This window comes from Haliotis rubra, unplaced genomic scaffold, assembly GCF_003918875.1.
Source record: "Haliotis rubra isolate DU_JTF1 unplaced genomic scaffold, ASM391887v1 Scf150, whole genome shotgun sequence".
NCBI lineage: Eukaryota > Metazoa > Mollusca > Gastropoda > Lepetellida > Haliotidae > Haliotis > Haliotis rubra.
The window spans coordinates 1,757,439-1,774,827 of record NW_025765448.1 but is presented as its reverse complement, the minus strand read 5'-3'; the positions used below and the strand labels follow the sequence as shown (position 1 = coordinate 1,774,827).

Here is a 17,389-nt window from a genome sequence, read left to right as displayed (position 1 = left end):
CTTCAGCAACCCAAGCTGGTCGTAAGAGGCGAAAATGGCATCGGGGTAGTAGTATCACTTACAGAACGCCGTCATATAGCTGAAATGTTGCTGAGTGCAGCTTAAACGAGAAACTGTAGTACTAGAAGTAGCGGCAGTAGCAGCAACAGTAGTAGTAGAAGTAGCGGCAGTAACAGTAGTAGTAGAAGTAGCGGCAGTAGCAGCAACAGTAGTAGCAGAAGAAGCGGCAGTAGCACCAACAGTAGTAGTAGAAGTAGCGGCAGTAGCAGTAGTAGAGGTAGCGGCAGTAGCAGCAACAGTAGTAGTAGAAGAAGCGGCAGTAGCAGCAACAGTAGTAGTAGAAGTAGCGGCAGTAGCAGTAGTAGAGGTAGCGGCAGTAGCAGCAACAGTAGTAGTAGAAGTAGCGGCAGTAGCAGCAACAGTAGTAGTAGTAGTAGCAACAGTAGTAAGAAGCGGCAGTAGTAGCAACAATGTAGTAGTAGAAGAAGCGGCGGTAGCAGCAACAGTAGTAGTAGAAGAAGCGGCAGTAGCAGCAACAGTAGTAGTAGAAAAAGTGGCAGTAGCAGCAACAGTAGTAGTAGAAGTGGCAGTAGCAGCAACAGTAGTAGTAGAAGCGGCAGTAGCAGCAACAGTAGTAGTAGAAGAAGCGGCAGTAGCAGCAACAGTAGTAGTAGAAGAAGCGGCAGTAGCAGCAACAGTAGTAGTAGAAGTAGCGGCAGTAGCAGCAACAGTAGTAGTAGTACAAGTAGTAGCAGTAGCAGCAGCAGTAGCAGCAGTAGTAAGTAGTACAGTGGCAGTAGCAGTAGTAGAAGTAGCGGCAAGTAGCAGCAACAGTAGTAGTAGAAGTAGCGACAGTAGCAACAACAGAAGTAAAGTAGAAATGCAGCAACAGTGAGTAGTGTGCAGAAGCAGCGGCAGTAGCAGCAAACAGTAGTAGTAGAAGTAGCAGCAGTGGCAGTGAAGTAGAGGTAGAGGACAGTAGCAGCAGTAGAGGTGCAGTGCAACAGTAGTAAGGTAGAAGTGGCAGCAGTGCGGCAACAGTAGTAGTAAGTGGGGCAGTGCCAACAGCAACAGTGGTGAGTAGAAATGTGGCAGTGGTAACAGCATAAGTGGCAGTGGCAGTAACAGTGGTAGTGGAAGTGGCAGCAATGGCAACAGTGAGTGAGTGGAATGGAAGAAGCTGGCTGTAACAGTGGTGAGTAGTAAGAAGTGGCAGTGGCAACAGTGAAGTGAGTGGCAGTGTGACAGTGGTAGTACCCAAGCAACAGTGGTGGTAAAAATGGCAGTGGCAGCAACAGTAGTAGTAGTAGAAGTAGCGGCAGTGGCAGCAACAGTAGTAAGGAAGCAGCGGACAGTGGCAACAACAGTGGTAGTAAGTAGTGACAGTAGCAGCAACAGTAGTGAGTAGCAGTAGTAACAACAGTGGTAGTGGCGACGGCAGTAGCAGCAACAGTGCAGTAGTGGAAGTGGCAGCAGTGGCAACAGTGTAGTGAGTGTGACAGTAGCAGGCAACAGTGGTGGTGAAGAAGCAGCAGCAGCAACAGTGGTGAGTAGAAGTGGCGGCAGTAGCAGCAACAGTGTGAGTGGGAAGTGGCAATGCTTGGCAACAGTGTGGAAGTGGTGAGTAGTGTGACAGTGGCAGCGAACAGCAAGAGTGGCAAGTGGTGATGGTGGCAGCAACAGTAGTGGTGGGAAGTGGTGACAGTAGCGATGTGTAGAAGAAGGGACAGTAGCAGCAGTGGTGGTGGTGGAAGAAGCGGCAGTGGCAGCAACAGTGATGGAATAGAAGTGGCAGCAGTGCAGCAACAGCAGTGTAGTGAAAGCAGCAGTGGCAGCAACAGTGAAGTGGAAGTGGCGACAGTGGCAGCAACAGAGTAGTGGAAGTAGCAACAGTAGCAGTGAGTGGAGAAGTGGCAGTAGCAGCAACAGTGTAGTGGAAATGTGGCAGTGGCTTGCAACAGAAGTGAAGTGGAAGTGGCAGCAACAACAGTAGTAGAAGTGGCGGTGGCAGTGAGCAACAGTAGCAGTAGTAGCAGAGCAAGCAATAGCAGTGGTAGAAGTAGCGGCAGTGGCAACAGTGAGGAAGTGGAAGTGGTGGACAGTGGCAGCAACGGAAATTAGCAGTGGCTTGGCAGTGGCAGTGGTGGAAAGTGGCAAGCAGGCACAACAGTGGTAGGGAAGTGGTGACAGTAGCAGTAACAGTAGTAGTAGAAGTGGCGACAGTAGCAGCAACAGCAGTAGTAGTAGAAGTAGCAGCAGTGGCAGCAACAGCAACAGTGAGGAGTAGAAGAGTGACAGTAGCAGCAGCAGTAGAAGTGGAAGTGGGAAGCAGCGGCAGTGAGTAGGAGTAGCAGTAGCAACAACAGCAGTGGAGTAGAAGTGTAGCGTGGTAGCAGTGAGTGAGTAGAGTAGTGGCAGTGGCAGCAACAAGAGTGAGCGGACAGTGGCAGCAACAGTGGTGAGTAGAAGTAGCGACAGTAGCAACAGTGGAGTAGAAGTAGCAGTGGCAGCAATTGCAGTGGTAGAAGTAGAGAGACAGTGGCAGCAGCAGTAGTGAGTAGCAGACAGTAGCAATGACAGTAAGTGAGTGGCTGCAGTGGCAGTGGTAGGTGGGGAAGAAGTGGCAGGCAGCAGTGGCAGCAATGGCAGTGAGTAGAAGGGGAGACAGTGCTTGGGAAATTGTGGCAACAGTGGAAGTAGTGAAGTAAATTAGAGCGTGAGTGGCAGTGGTGGTAGTGTGAAGCAGTGAGCAACAGTTAGCAACAGTGGTAGTGAAGTGGCAGTAGCAACAACAGTAGTAGTAGGGAAGTGGCTGCAGTAGCAGTGAAGTAGCAGTGGAGAGTAGCAACAGTAGCAGCAACAGCAAGTGAGTGGGAAGTGGAGACAGTAGCAGCAACAGTAGTAGTAGTGGAAGTGCAGCGACAGTAGCAACAGCAACGGTAGTGAGTGGGAAGTGGCGGCGGTGGCAGCAACAGTAGTGGTAGGAAGAAGCGGCAGTGGCAGCGGCAGTAGTGGTGGCGGCAGTAGCAGCAACAGTAGTAGTAGAAGTAGCGGCAGTAGCAGCAACAGTAGTAGTAGAAGTAGCGGCAGTAGCAGCGACATTAGTAGTAGAAGTAGAATCCCTGATTGGAGTGAGTGTGTCGAATAGAGGATGGGACGGCAAAACGTGTGATGATAAAACGTCGTGTAGACAAAACATGTGACGTATATCCCCGTCAAAAGAATATTGTATCTCAATCTGTCGTTTAGACTTTCTGGTAAGAAATTACAGCACAAGAAATACGTTACGTGTAAACTTTAGGGTTGTCATAACTGTAAACTTCGTCTGGAGTCAAATCTCGCAGTTTCTCGCCATTCCGGAAATGTTCCACGTTTTGTTGGAAACCTGAAAAGAGAGGTCATTATTTGTTTGGATCCCATTTTTGTGAGATTTAGATCTCTGCATTGTTGGGTGTCGCAATTCGTTGTACAGAACTGCATTTCAAGCTGACTTTGGGCTGGTTGGACAAGGTGACACTTTTCCCGAACACCTGGTGTCGTCACTGATTTTCATTAATCGATTCACATAAACGCACGCACGCACGCACGCACGCACGCACGCACGCACGCACGGTGGTTCTGCGACTGTTTTCAGACAAGTGACGTTTAGAGAACCTTTGTGATGCTTATATCAAATCCAAGTGTACATTTACTTTTGCTTGGCTGCATATACATGTACCTATCTGTTGGTGGAGACGTCTTTACCCATCAACTGGCAGCCAGTGATTCAGCCCCATTTTCACCACCGTGACACTCACTCACTTACTCAAACCACCCATCCACTCATATACTGGGTTGGTATTGGCTTTCAGTAACTCATGCTTGTCGTAAGAGGCGACTAACTGGATCGGGTGGTCAGGCTCGCGTACATCGATGGTCATGCTGTTGATAACTGGATTGTCTGGACCAGACTCGATTATTTACAGACCGACACCATATAGGTGAAATATTGCAGAGTGCGGCTTAAAACAACAAACCAACCACCAAATCACTCACATACCTACCCAAATAATGCATATGGTTCCACCCAGTCATTAGATTCACCGGCGCCTTAATTAGTTTCCTGGTGCACTCTGCAGTACATGTAGACTTCTTGACCACTCGCTGCTGGCCAGGCGGGATGACCAACTCTGTCTGGCCAGTGCTAAAATAGGCAGCGTTGTTCTTTCTCAGCTTCTTTGTCAGAAACAACGTAAGGCCTGAACTGTCCACGTAGTCGGTTCTTTTCTGTGGGTTTGTCCAGTGGAACTGTCAGCGTAAAGATTGCACTTAGTTAGTTGGGTTATACGTCGCAGTGCACGGGTTTTTTTTGTTCTAGCACGATTCGATGTTGGGGGAAGCCCCGAAGCAACACAAGACCTAGATGTTTACCGCTTTTCTGAAATCCACCAGCCATGGTATGATGCTGAAACACCTGACACTTACCAATATTTCTGCCATAATATAGCAGCCTGCGAATTGTTGAACAGTTTAGACTTTCAAGTGAACGAAAGCATGACCACCTATCTAAGCCATCGAGAACGAGGAAGAGAAACTTGCACGGAGCAAACAACTATGGGACAATGGAGATCTTTAAGTCATTGGAATACCAATCAGTACTGAAACAGTACGCCGCCGTCTTAACAGCGGGAACCTCCATTGCCGTAGACCTGACCGTGGACCTATCCTCACCCCTTGTCATCGGCGTGAACGTCTACAGTTTGCCCTACAACACCAACACTGGCGAGACAGGCAATGGAGAACTGTTCTGTTCACAGATGAGAGTCGGCACTGCGTATCAACTGCAGATGGCAGAACAAGAATATGGCGACGACGTGGCCAGCGTTACTCAGACCAATGGGTTATGGAAAGAGACGCATGGGGATGTGCAAGCATCATGGTCTGGTGTAGAATAGGTCTGAACCAGAGAGTGGGTGTTATGGTGTTCCAGAACCTTGGTCCAGGGAGAGGAGGCGGCATCACAGCGCAGCGCTACATCGACCAAGCTCTCAGACCCCACGTCATACCACATTTCGCACGTCATCGGAACAACATTTTCCAGCATGATAACGCCCGGACCCATACTGCCAGAGCTACACGGGACTTCCTACAGCAGAACAGTGTCAACATTATGCAATGACCAGCCCTTAGTCCTGATTTAAACCCAATTGAACAGTTTTGGGATGAAATTCAGAGGAGACTGAATAATGTCATACCATGGCCGAACACAGCCGATTTATTGCGCCAGGCCTTTCTCAGAGTGTGGTTCCAGGTGCCAATGGCCTTCATCAATCGATTGGTGCACTCCATGCATAGAAGCTGTGCTGCAGTTATTGCCGCTCGTGGTGGTGACACCACGTCTGAATGGACTGCAAACGTTCACGTTATGTCTTTAAATTGTGCTGAGTTATTCATTGATCATGATGTGTCAAGATCGGCTTATTATGTCCATTTCTGTAATGATTTGATTACAGTGCCTATCTAATTTTGAATTCGTACTGACATTTTTTTGGCTGCTGAATACGAGCCGATCAACCGTTTTCTAAACACAACAGGGGGCAAGCAGTGGTTGTCCAATCAACTCATTTAATACAAAACATCAACTCCAAACCCTTACCAGTTTCTACTGATAGCACCCGGCACTCGCATGATTTGCAAAGCGAGAGTTTTGTATAGAATCATTTAATATTCGAGATTCTCGCACCTGCATGTTGATCATGGACATCCCTGCCTTCTTGCCAAACTTGAATCCGGCATCCGGATAGACACACTCCCCTGGCATCCCTAGCGTCCACACCTGAAGGGTTTTCTGGCATCCCGAGGACGCCATGTTGCATAACGCTGGCTCGGAGAGAGGCACGCCTAAATAATCAAAATAATTAAATATTCAAGAAAGGAGCAAGACTATTAAAATGGGCATCATCATAATGTGGGTTAATATATCGGAAATGAGCAGGGTTCTGTGATTTTTTGACAAGATAATAGAGAAAATAAACGAAATTACGAGAAAAAAGACGTTTCGAAAAGATAGTAATTTTGAAAAAGCAATTGAAATTTGATTAAAATATATTTCGGAACATAAGTTCATGAAACACACACACACACACACACACACACACACACACACACACACTTTTTCCTCTCTACGTCAGGTTTACCTGTAGCGTCGCATCCCGTCAGTACCATATGGTGCATGACGTTGGCGTTGTCGATAAAGGGCTTGCTGCCGATCAGATGGTAGTCGGCGTCGTCATCCAGCTTGTCAAGGTTAAAGGTAAAGCACATGTAGCTAGTTTGCTCGGCCGGGACACGGGTCGGGGGGAACCGCAGCGTTATGTTCATCACATCTGGTTATGAAAGAAAAACAGCGTTACTATTACGACGTTGACGTTATTTTATGCGTTTCTGATTGGATTAAACGACGCTTTAGGAGCATTACAATTGTATTAAGGCAATGTTGGAGGAAAGGACTACGAGAAGCAGGCCAAAGACTGTATTACCCACGAGCAGTATGCGGTGCTGAGAAACCTTAGGATTCGAACCCGCAATCATAGGTTTCTTGTGTGACCAAGGCCCGCTACTCTGCACAGAGAATTGCGGCACCTTAAACTACTTTTCAATTAATCTTCATGTGATTGAGAACTGATACATATTAACTAACCAATCTCACGAAACCATATAGTAGGAATAGACAAAATCCAAAGATATAGAGATTGAAACCATGTCTTTAGATCAACCGACAATTTCATTTCTCTAAAGACATTTAAGTGAAACGTTGGCTCCCTTTGCGAGGGCCAACTTGCGATGTGCGAGACAGGGTAAATTTTACATCCGGAACCAGATTTCCTAGCGTATATTCAGGAACCAGTTCCAAATTGCGCAAACGCCAAATATAACTTTAGTAGACCGGACCAAGTGTACAACCATGCTTATCTGCCACACCCGTTGACATTCGTAATAGTTGACTGATTTGGGAATGGTTAGAGCGGAATTTATTTTTCCTACAAGGATTATCGGTTCCTTACTGTTAACCGACAACCATGAGACCATTCGAAAATGTATGAAACGTTGTTCGTCACCGGAAGTACTGAGGTCTCGCCGTGACCTACTCACAGGCTCTATACGCAGCATGTTTCAATATCCCAGCTATACCACGGAGACCTCTAACAAATTCGAGCCATGACGAAGAGTGGTTGATAGAATGGCCACCGTTCCACTACTTGGGCAATCCATCAGACACGTCGTACATTGTAGCCATCAGATCTTCACGTGAGGATAACGCTTAGTGGTTAAAGCATTCGCCCGTCGCGCCGAAGACCCGGTTCGATTCCCCACATGGGTACAATGAGTGAAGCCCATTTCTGGTGTCCCCCGCCGTTGTATTTCTGGAATATTGCTAAAAGCGGCGTAAAACTAAATTCACTCACTCACGTGAGGATAGTCCCTTACGAGCAGTGGGTACAGGAGAACTACACACACACACACACACACACACACACACACACACACACACACACACACACACACACACACACACACACACACACACACACACACACACACACACACACACACACACACACACACACACACACACACACACCCTCTCAGTGCTGGGAATTCTTTTGTTTTACCTGGACTGTTGATGCCGTCGCATTTGAACTCCCCTGTTTCGCACGAGACATCCTTGTTTGCTTCCCTGCACTGTTCGCTGCCCCAGGGGTCACAGACACCTGAATCATACCAAAGGCCAGTGAAATTTTTAAACAATAAAACAGCATTAGAAATGACAGTGAAGAACTTTAATATATACTTCGTCATTACTAAAGGGTCAAATGATGTCAGCACATGTCAAGAAAAGCTTCTCAGAAATAATAGAGCGAAGAGTGTCATCATAATGTTTTCATGTGTTGACAAACGTAACACATCGTAACATATAGACAAACAGCACTAACAAACATCACTTGTATAGACCAACCCCCCAAAATAAAATGACAAACATGAAACACTCGGTCATTCAATATCTTGTGTACCCTCCTCGCGCGTCCGGGGCTGTGGGGTAGCGTGGTTTAGTAGTTAAAGCGGTGGCTCGTCACGCCGAAGACCCGGGTTCGAATCTACACAAGGGTACAATATGTGAAGCCCATTTCTGGTGTTCCCCGCCGTGATGTTGCTTGAATATTGCTAATAGCGGCGTAAAACCAAACTCAGTCAGTCATCGCGCGTCCAAGACACAGGTTCACTTTGTTCGCATGCTCCTTAACAAGTTCATAAAGAAAGCTTGCGGAATCGCATTCTATTCCTCAAATAGAGCTCTACGGATTCCTGGTATATCCACTGGTGCTGGGTGACGTGTATATACACGTCGACCGAGTTCATCCCAGGCATGCTTAATTGGGTTGAAGTCTGGCGAGCACGCTGGCCACTCCATCCGCTCTACACCCTGCTGCCTAAGGAATTCCGTGTCAATCCTGGCCCTATGAGGCCTAGTGTTGTCGTCTTGCAGTAAAGAGGGTCGACCATAAAAGCCATGCATAGCTTGCAGGAATGGCACTGGACGTCGACCACGTGCAGTGGAGTACGTTCAGTAGGAGTTGCCCAAACCATGACAGACCCCTCGCTAAATCGGTTATGCGTGGCCACAGTTGCATCTGTGATTCGCTCCCCATTGCGACGATACATCCACTGCCGACCATCGTGGAAGGACAAATTGAATCTGCTTTCATCTGTCAAGATCATACGAGACCATTGACGTTGATTCTAGCGGCCATGATGTCTACTCTATCTCAAACGCGCCTGCCCGTGACGTGGTGTTGGTAGTGGTACAACAGGTCGCCTACAGAGGAGTCCGGCTACCCTTAAACGTCGACGAACGGTGCTCCAGGATATCCTTACAATGTTAACATTGAAGTGTTCTGTCTGAAGATCTGCTGCGTTAAGGAATCTGCTACCTAACGCAGTGTTCATCATGTGCCTATCATCTCGGACTGCTGTGACTCTGGACCGACCTGGTCGACGTGCATTGGCTTGAAATAGCACTCTGACTCACAATAAAGCGGACAGAAACCTGCCGCTGAGTTTGACAAGATTCCAAAAGGCCTATAGCTTGACCCTTTTCAGCAAGCGTCAAAGAAACGTCTCAGTTTAAGCTGCGATTTCAAACAGGTACCTGAACAGTGAAAGACACTGAAAATGCATCAATGCATGTGTATTGTCCCTCACCTTCCATGGATAGAGCGACTCGCAGGTGCAAATCATTGACATTAAGTGGCAGGTGGATTTCCATATTGACAATTTGAATAAAAATTGTGGCATTTGTAACGGAATGTATCGATGTCAAAGAACGTAATAATGACATTTCAACGGTCTGATGTGTTTTCCATACTGTCAAGTTTGTTAAACATTCAGTTGTATATATTTCAAACAAACACGACAATTTTACAACTTTTTAAGAAATAGTGTTACCATACACGTGTGGTTGACTAATCTGGACACTTTAAATAATCAGTATTGAGTATGAATCGTTTGAAAGCTTTCCGCCTCTTTTCAACAATAATATTGCTGAACAGAGGGGCCATTAGGATAATGCAGAGTCGTGCCAAGACTTGAGGACGTGACGAATGGACGATTAAACTTCTGGGCTACTAAGATGGACCTGGGGGTGTGATTCTGAGCATTTGTTCCTGATGTTCAGCTTCATCATTCTTATCATGCAATAGAAAGCAGTAGGTAGTGGCTAAGTGGTTAAAGTGTTCGCCCGTCACGTCGATATACAAGGTTCGAATCAAGAATGGAGTGAAGAACAAATTACAGGGTTAGTCAGTGGTGGCATGATGTGTTACCTGGATGACTTAAGCCAGTTGAGGTGGAAGGGAAGGTTCCTTTCGTCCAGACACAGTCAGGGTCACCAAGCTCTTGACCGTTGGTCATCCCGTCCCCATCCGAATCCAGGCGACACAACTCCATCGTCCACTGATATCATACACAATGAATTAGATTAATAGTTACCCATAAAGAGATCAACTAGTTACCCATGAAGATCCGGGTTCCAATTGCTTTTCAGCATCCCATGCTACTCGTAAGAGGTGAGGGGCGGTTGGGTAGCCTAATGGTTAAAGCGTTGGCTCGTCACGCCGAAGGCCCGGGTTCGAATCCCCACATGGGTACAATGTGTGAAGCCCATTTCTGGTGTCCCCCGCCTTGATGTTGCTGGAATATTGCTAAAAGCGGCGTAAAAACCAAAATTAGTCAGTCAGTCGTAAGAGGTGACTAACGGGATCGGTTGGTCAGGTTCGCTGACTTTGTTGACACATGTCATCGTGTCCCAATTGCGTAGATCGATGCTCATACTGTTGATCGCTGGATTGTCTGGTCCAGACTCGATTATTTACAGACCGCCGAGTGCAGCGTTAAACAACAACAACAACAAGTTAACCACGTTATTTGTGGTCTAACACAACGGTCGGCGAATCCCCTGTACAGCACAGAGGTTTGAAAATAATCGAAACTGGGACAGTTAAACCTTTGAATGATGCCATGAACATCGTCCTGTGAAATTGTGATATGGCATGACTTGTTTGTTTGTTGGTTAACGCGGCATTGAGCAATATTTCAGCTGTATGGCGGCAATCAGTGAATGATCAGCTGCTTCAGTATGGAGTGTAAATATCCGTTGCCAACCACTTAGCAGTAATGCAGCTGTTTCAGTGTGGTGTGTGGTGAACTTGTGGTTGATAGTATGAACAAAGATTCTGAAGCCACCCAACCTTCATCAGTCTTCCTTTACACCACATACTGGACATACTTCAATACACATTCAATGAAATTAACTAAGTCGTGTTTGTTTCTGTATTTTACTTACACTGTGATATCGAGCGAAGTCCTGTCCAAATGGGTTCTTTGGTCCGCCCCCGAGAGGGCTGTCGTGCCCGACTCCCCACCATAAGTAGTTAGCTTTACAAGGGTGGGGCACGTGATCTCCGTTCGGGATCTCGTCCTGGTAGAAGCGGTAGGCGGATGTCGTCGCCACCAGCAGGAGAAGGGTTAGACCTCTGAGGTAAAGGAAAAAGTAATTGTATCACATATTCGACATCTTAGGCCTATTCCAGAGATGCATCTTAGCGCTGTGACGATGGTACCAACCCGATGTTTCCGTGCTGGCTTTAACATGTTCAGAGACGCATCCCCTCGTGCTGATTATAAGCATAACCGTATGCAAACCATACCACCACATCAACGAGTGAAAGAATGTTTAACTTATAAAACAGAAAACAGCATCAGCTCATTTCAAATATACCCATGACCCATGGCTGGAATATTTAAAAACCGGCATACAATCGTACTCAGTCTTTGTAACCTACTGAACCAATGTTTTTAATAAAACAGTAATTAGATTTTTACCCGAGGTTAGCCATGGTGCAATGCCCTCCGCGTACGCTCAACTTGTTCCTCTGAACTCCCGCCTCCTTCTGTTGACGAAATACAGCAAACTCACTGTTCAAATAAACGTCTGTCGGTGTGAGGATATGGACTGCAATGACACACACAAGGCTCACGTGAAATATATATACCACCCGTTTGTATATGTTGGATGGCGGTGGAGCTGCCTTCTGGGCATATAAGGAATATTTATTAGTAGGTCATCCATATACCAGTTCGAAGGGTATGACCTTTTAAGGGAAATTACATTGAGGCATTACACGTTGTTGATAGAAATAGTTCCTGTTCGAAGGGTATAACCTTATAAGTGATTTTTCAGTGGTGGCATTTATAAACACAAATTCAATTCAATCTGTCCTATGTATTTCTTTGTGTCACGCTGTTCGCGTTCTCTCTTTCCCCCCGACTTATTGCCGGCCTTCTCTCAGGTCCGCTCGTATGGTATATAAGGCCGTGACTTACATAGGCTATAGTCTGTTTGCAGTGAAAACGTACCGGTGAATTGCACTTTAAACAAAAATGTAAATCGAATAAAGTGAAATTAAGATTGCGAATCCTCATACTTCTACCTTGCCAATTGAACATTTAAATCTTAGATTTTTATTCAACTTATGAAAAAAGTTGTTTAACAAACGATCATAGTTTCAAATCGCTTATATTGGTTTGTATTACAAGGGGGTAAGCACAGTAGCTGGAACAGTGAAACAAATGCACCTGCGGTACGTGATGAGCGTTAACTTAGACCAACCCTACTTGATCTCGGTGTTTCATTTTATGTGTATACCCTCCTGTAATACAAACCAATACTAGCGATTTGAAACTATGATCGTTTGTTAAACAACTTTCATCCCAAGTTGAATAAAATTCTTAGATTTAAATTTTCAAATGGCAAGGTAAAATTATGAGGATTCGCAATCAAAATTTCACTTTATTTGATTTACTTTTTGGTTCAAATTGAAATTCATTGGTACGTTTTCACCGCAAACAGACTATAATCAGTTGGCTCTTCCCTGAAACTCCCACCGGTTAGGAGTAACCAGCTGAAGGTATCACGGGACAACTCGACCGGAACGTGGAAGACATTTGGGTGACATAGTTCTCTTACGGTCACTCATGCTACTTAATTTCCCGTTCCTTAAGTTTACTGTTGCATACGTTGCATAGTAAGTGAGTGAGTGAGTTTACTTTTACGCCACACGCAGCAATATTCCAGCTATATGGCCGCGGTCTGTAAATAATCGAATGTGGACCAGACAATCCAGTGATCAACAGCAGGAGCATCGATCTGCGCAAATGGGAACCGATGACATGTGTCAACCAAGTCAGCGAGCCTGACCACCCGATCCCGTTAGTCGCGTCTTACGACAAGCATGGGTTACTGATGATCAATTCTAACCCGGACCTTCACGGGTCGTTACATAGTAAGTTAGTGTAGAACTATACTTGCATCTTAGCCTATTTCTAGTCACTAAAGTAGTGTATGATAAGGGCCCTTCAAGTACCGTGTACACGTACTTGTATAATTATACTTTGTATAATCTCTTAGGGACTATTTAAGGTCAACTTTTGGCTTCGTTAATTGACTTTGTCTGAGCTCTATGGGTGTAAGGCGATGATTAACCATCTTGAGTACTGGAAAACAATGATTGAATTAGTAGTATATACAATGGGGGTTTTGGATCACTTTCAACAAAAGCCTCTGCAAAGCCTTATTTCCTAAATAAGGCTTTGGTCGGGCCCTTAGCTCTTGCTGCTATTAACCCCTACTATGAAAAAGTTTGGGACGCTAGCGGGATGCGAACTCCACATGTATACCTCACAACCGCGCCGCTTAACCGACTGAGCTACCGGGGACTTGGCTGAACTAAGTTGGTTTAACGGGTCTATCCTGTGATAGCGAACTGATCATGTCGTATGTCGTGTTGATATTGGGATTACTTGGTATTTTCCTGGGGGGGTAACATTGTGCCGTACGGTACGATCAATAATTCTTCTCTTACAAACCCTCTGCCTGGCCCATCCCTCAAGTAGTACAAGGTAGGCTCGTCTGCTTTCATGTCAACTTTATCTATGTTGTAAGTTTTGATTGACCATATAGGATCGGTGGCTCGCTTACGGCTATCACCCTCGTGTTCCCCAGGCTGGTATAGATACCTAACTAGGGCCCTATCTGGTATCTGTTTCTCCTTCCCACGCAATGGAGCAGCCGACTCTGCAACTATTGATTTTAGTTTGATAGCGTCTGCCGGTTTCTTATCAGTGAGCCGGGTGACTTCATGGTTGATTGCCGACACCACCTTAGGGAGCCGTGATACCCATGTGTCACCGTGATCGTGGAAAACACGATATCACTAACCAAGATCTTCCTACCTGACAACATACACTTCATGGGGGTGAAGTTCACCCCTGAACTATTATCAGAAAACCAGTTGGAAATTATATTGTAATAGTATTATAGCAATGACCAGTCATCATCCCAACGCTACGCTTAACGACCTAGGGGACACGGAAGGATTCGATCAGCCTGGTGAGGAAGGTGGCTCATACGTCCTACACTTGAAAGACAACGTGTATAGGCGGGCGGCAATGACCGATCATCTACCCAAAATCACCCTCGGGGATCTAGGAGGCATAGAGGGATTCGATCAACCTGGCGAGAATGACACCTCGTACGTCCTACGCTTGGAAGGCAACGTGTATACGCGGATGAAAATAGCCGATTGGCTCCTGCACAAACACTTTAGAGAACCCAAATGGTTGCTCGATATAACCCTCACCACACCTTACGTTTCTTTTCGTAATCATGGATCTAGGGATATCGATGAAATTAAGAACAGCGGTATCTTGATTGGGAGGTTTATATCCAGCGGCCCTAAAAAAATTAGAATTTCCCAAATGCCAGATCACCCGGGTTACATGTTAGATGCAACCGGGGGGAATGCACATTTATCATTTAGTATATACGCTAACCTACCTCCATTTTCTAGTTTTATGCCTCCAGGCTCTACATTAATCATAACACTCTTTTTAAAAAACGTCCATGGGACCACATGGAACCTTTTAGATGGGGTTAGTATCACCCCACCTAGTAGCGATGCAGGCCGCCATGATAGTATCGTTATACGACGGGACGGTGAGGGGTTGCTGCCCCCCTTATCAAGATCCTATTTATTTCATATATTCCAAAATTTACCTATTGACCTTTCCTCTATTCACCTACCCGAGAACGTAGGCCTTATAAACTTCAAGTACGTTGATCGGCTATTAACTGATACCCAATTAAAAAATATTTTATCAGATATATTATAGGCACACAGAATGGGTCTATACCCAGTCGTAGAGGAAGTAGCGAAGACCCTGGAAACCGTAGACGGGTTCCGTTTGAGACAGTTATGTGATGTAAAACGCCAACTAGAACAAGACCGCGACACGCGTAAAGCACTATGTAAGAAGTACCATAGAGCTTTCAATATCGTGGACGGGGCTGATACTGCCCTTATGACAACCAGCATGGGGCTAGGAGCGACAGGTGTTGGGTTGTTAGCTACCATCGTGGCTACCCCCGTAGTGCTAGGCATTGAAATAACAGCTGGGGTGGCAGGGGTGTTAGGGTTGGTGCTTAAGACGCACCCAGGATAGACCCGTTAAACTGACATACGACAGCCATGTCCCCGGTAGCTCAATAGGTTAAGTGGTACGGCTAGGAGGTGTAACATTGGGCGTTCGCATCCCGTTTGCGTCTCAAACTTTTTGTAGCAAGAGCTAAGGGTCCGACCAAAGCCTTATTTGGGAAATAAGGCTTTGCAGAGGCTTTTGATGAAAGTGATCCAAAAACCCCATTGTATATACTACTGAATTAACACGATTAATTGTCTACAAGCTAATGCGACAGTAGTCTTTGGATTTCAGGTGTCAAAATTGTACACAGTATAAAAGAAACGCATGTTTCTTCAGTGAGTGAGTGAATTTGCTTTTACGCCGCTTTTAGCGATATTCCAGCAATATCACATCGAGGGACACAAGAAATGTGCTTCATACAGTGTGCCCATGTGGGGAATCGAACCTGGGCCTTCGGCGTGACGAGCGAACGCCTTAACCACTGGGCTACACCACCGCCCCGCATGTGGCTTCCTATGAAACACGTCGTACCATTCCATGTCACCATGAGATTCATTTAAACAGTACGACCAACTCAATCTCGATCCTCCATCAAATTCTGCTTTTCTAATAGATAGTTAATCACGAAAAACGCACACAGTGCGTGATCTAACCCTCTTCGATCTTTCTTCCAAATCTGCCTTTCTAATATATAACCAATCACGTTAAACGCACACAGTACGTGAGCTCACGCTCTCAGATGTTTCTTCCAAATCTGCCTTTCTAATGTATTCGCGAAAAACGCACACTGTACGTGAGGTAAAGCTCTTCTCCTTCGTGTTCTGAAAAACAATTTATCCAACAGACTGATGAATATAGGAGACTTACACTATTTACATACTTTATTTACACAACAGTGTTAATATTAACGCATGGCAGGTTTACATATTTGCAACTCTGTACAAGTGCACCTCTGTACAACGTAAATGGCTATATACTGTACATGTGAACTGTGGATAAGAACGATTAAGCCTCTGTTTTCAAGTGTACAAAACAAACATGGCTTGTACATATGTGCCGGGAGGTTCCTGTGAACATGAGGCCCGTGAACTGCCTCAGAATTAGAACGAAAAGGATGGAGTGTGTCTGTTCAGCGTCGTATTTGGTCAACAATCGAGTGTTCATCAGATAGTCTGATGACTGATATTACTGAGGGGAAATACCTCCGTGAGTGAGTGACTTTAGTTTTACGCCGCACTCAGCCATATTCCAGCTATATGGTGGCGGTATGTAAATTATCGAGTCTGGACCAGACAATACAGTGATCAACAGCCTGAGCATCGAACTACGCATGGGATACTATGACATGTGTCAACTAAGTCAGTCTTGCCACCGTTAATCGCCTCTTACGACAAGCATGAATTCTAAACACTTGATTGATGGGATGTAGTGTCTTGCACACTTTGTTTGACAGGCAACAGTGTAGAGTATAAATACTTGAATGATGTGATGTAGTTTCACTTGCACCCTTTGTTTGACAGGCAACAGTGTAGAGTATAAATACTTGAATGATGTGATACTGTGTCACTTGCACCCTTTGTTTGTCAGGCAACAAGTGCTGAGTATAAATACTTGAACGATGGGATGAAGTGTCATTTGCAGCTTTTATTTGACAGGAAACAAGTGTAAAGTATAAATACTTGAATGATGCTATGTAGTGTCACTTGCAGCCTTTATTTGACAGACAACAAGTATAAATATTTGATTGATATGATACCCTGTCAGTTTCACCCTTTGTTTGACAGGCAACAAGTGTAGGGTATAAATACTGGAATTATGTGATGTAGTGTGACTTGCATCCTTTGTTTGACAGGCAACAAGTGTAGAGTATAAATACTCGATTCATGTGATATCCTGTCAGTTTCACCCTTTGTTTGACAGGCAACAAGTGTAGAGTATAAATACTTGAAAGATGTGATGTTGTGTCGGTTTTAACCTTTGTTAGTCAGGCAATACGTGTAGAGTATAAACACTTGAATGATGGGATGTAGTGTCACTTGCACCCTTTGTTTGACAGGCACCAAGTATAGAGTATAAATACTTGAATGATGTGATATCCTGTCAGTTTCACCCTTTGTTTGACAGGCAACACGTGTAGAGTATAAATACTTGACTAATGTGATATCCTGTCAGTTTCACCCTTTGTTTGACAGGCAACAAGTGTAGAGTATAAATACTTGAATGATGGGATGTAGTTTCACTTGCACCTTTTGTTTTACAGGCTACACGTGTAGAGTATTAATACTTGAATGATGTGATATCCTGTCAGTTTCAC

General features: G+C 45.3%; 1 protein-coding gene across 1 annotated transcript in view; it reads right to left on the bottom strand.

Moving 5' to 3' along the window:
- The window catches only part of LOC124270274 (tyramine beta-hydroxylase-like), a 32,156-nt gene that overhangs the window by 1,588 nt on the left and 13,179 nt on the right, over positions 1 to 17,389 (bottom strand). The window lies entirely within an intron of this gene.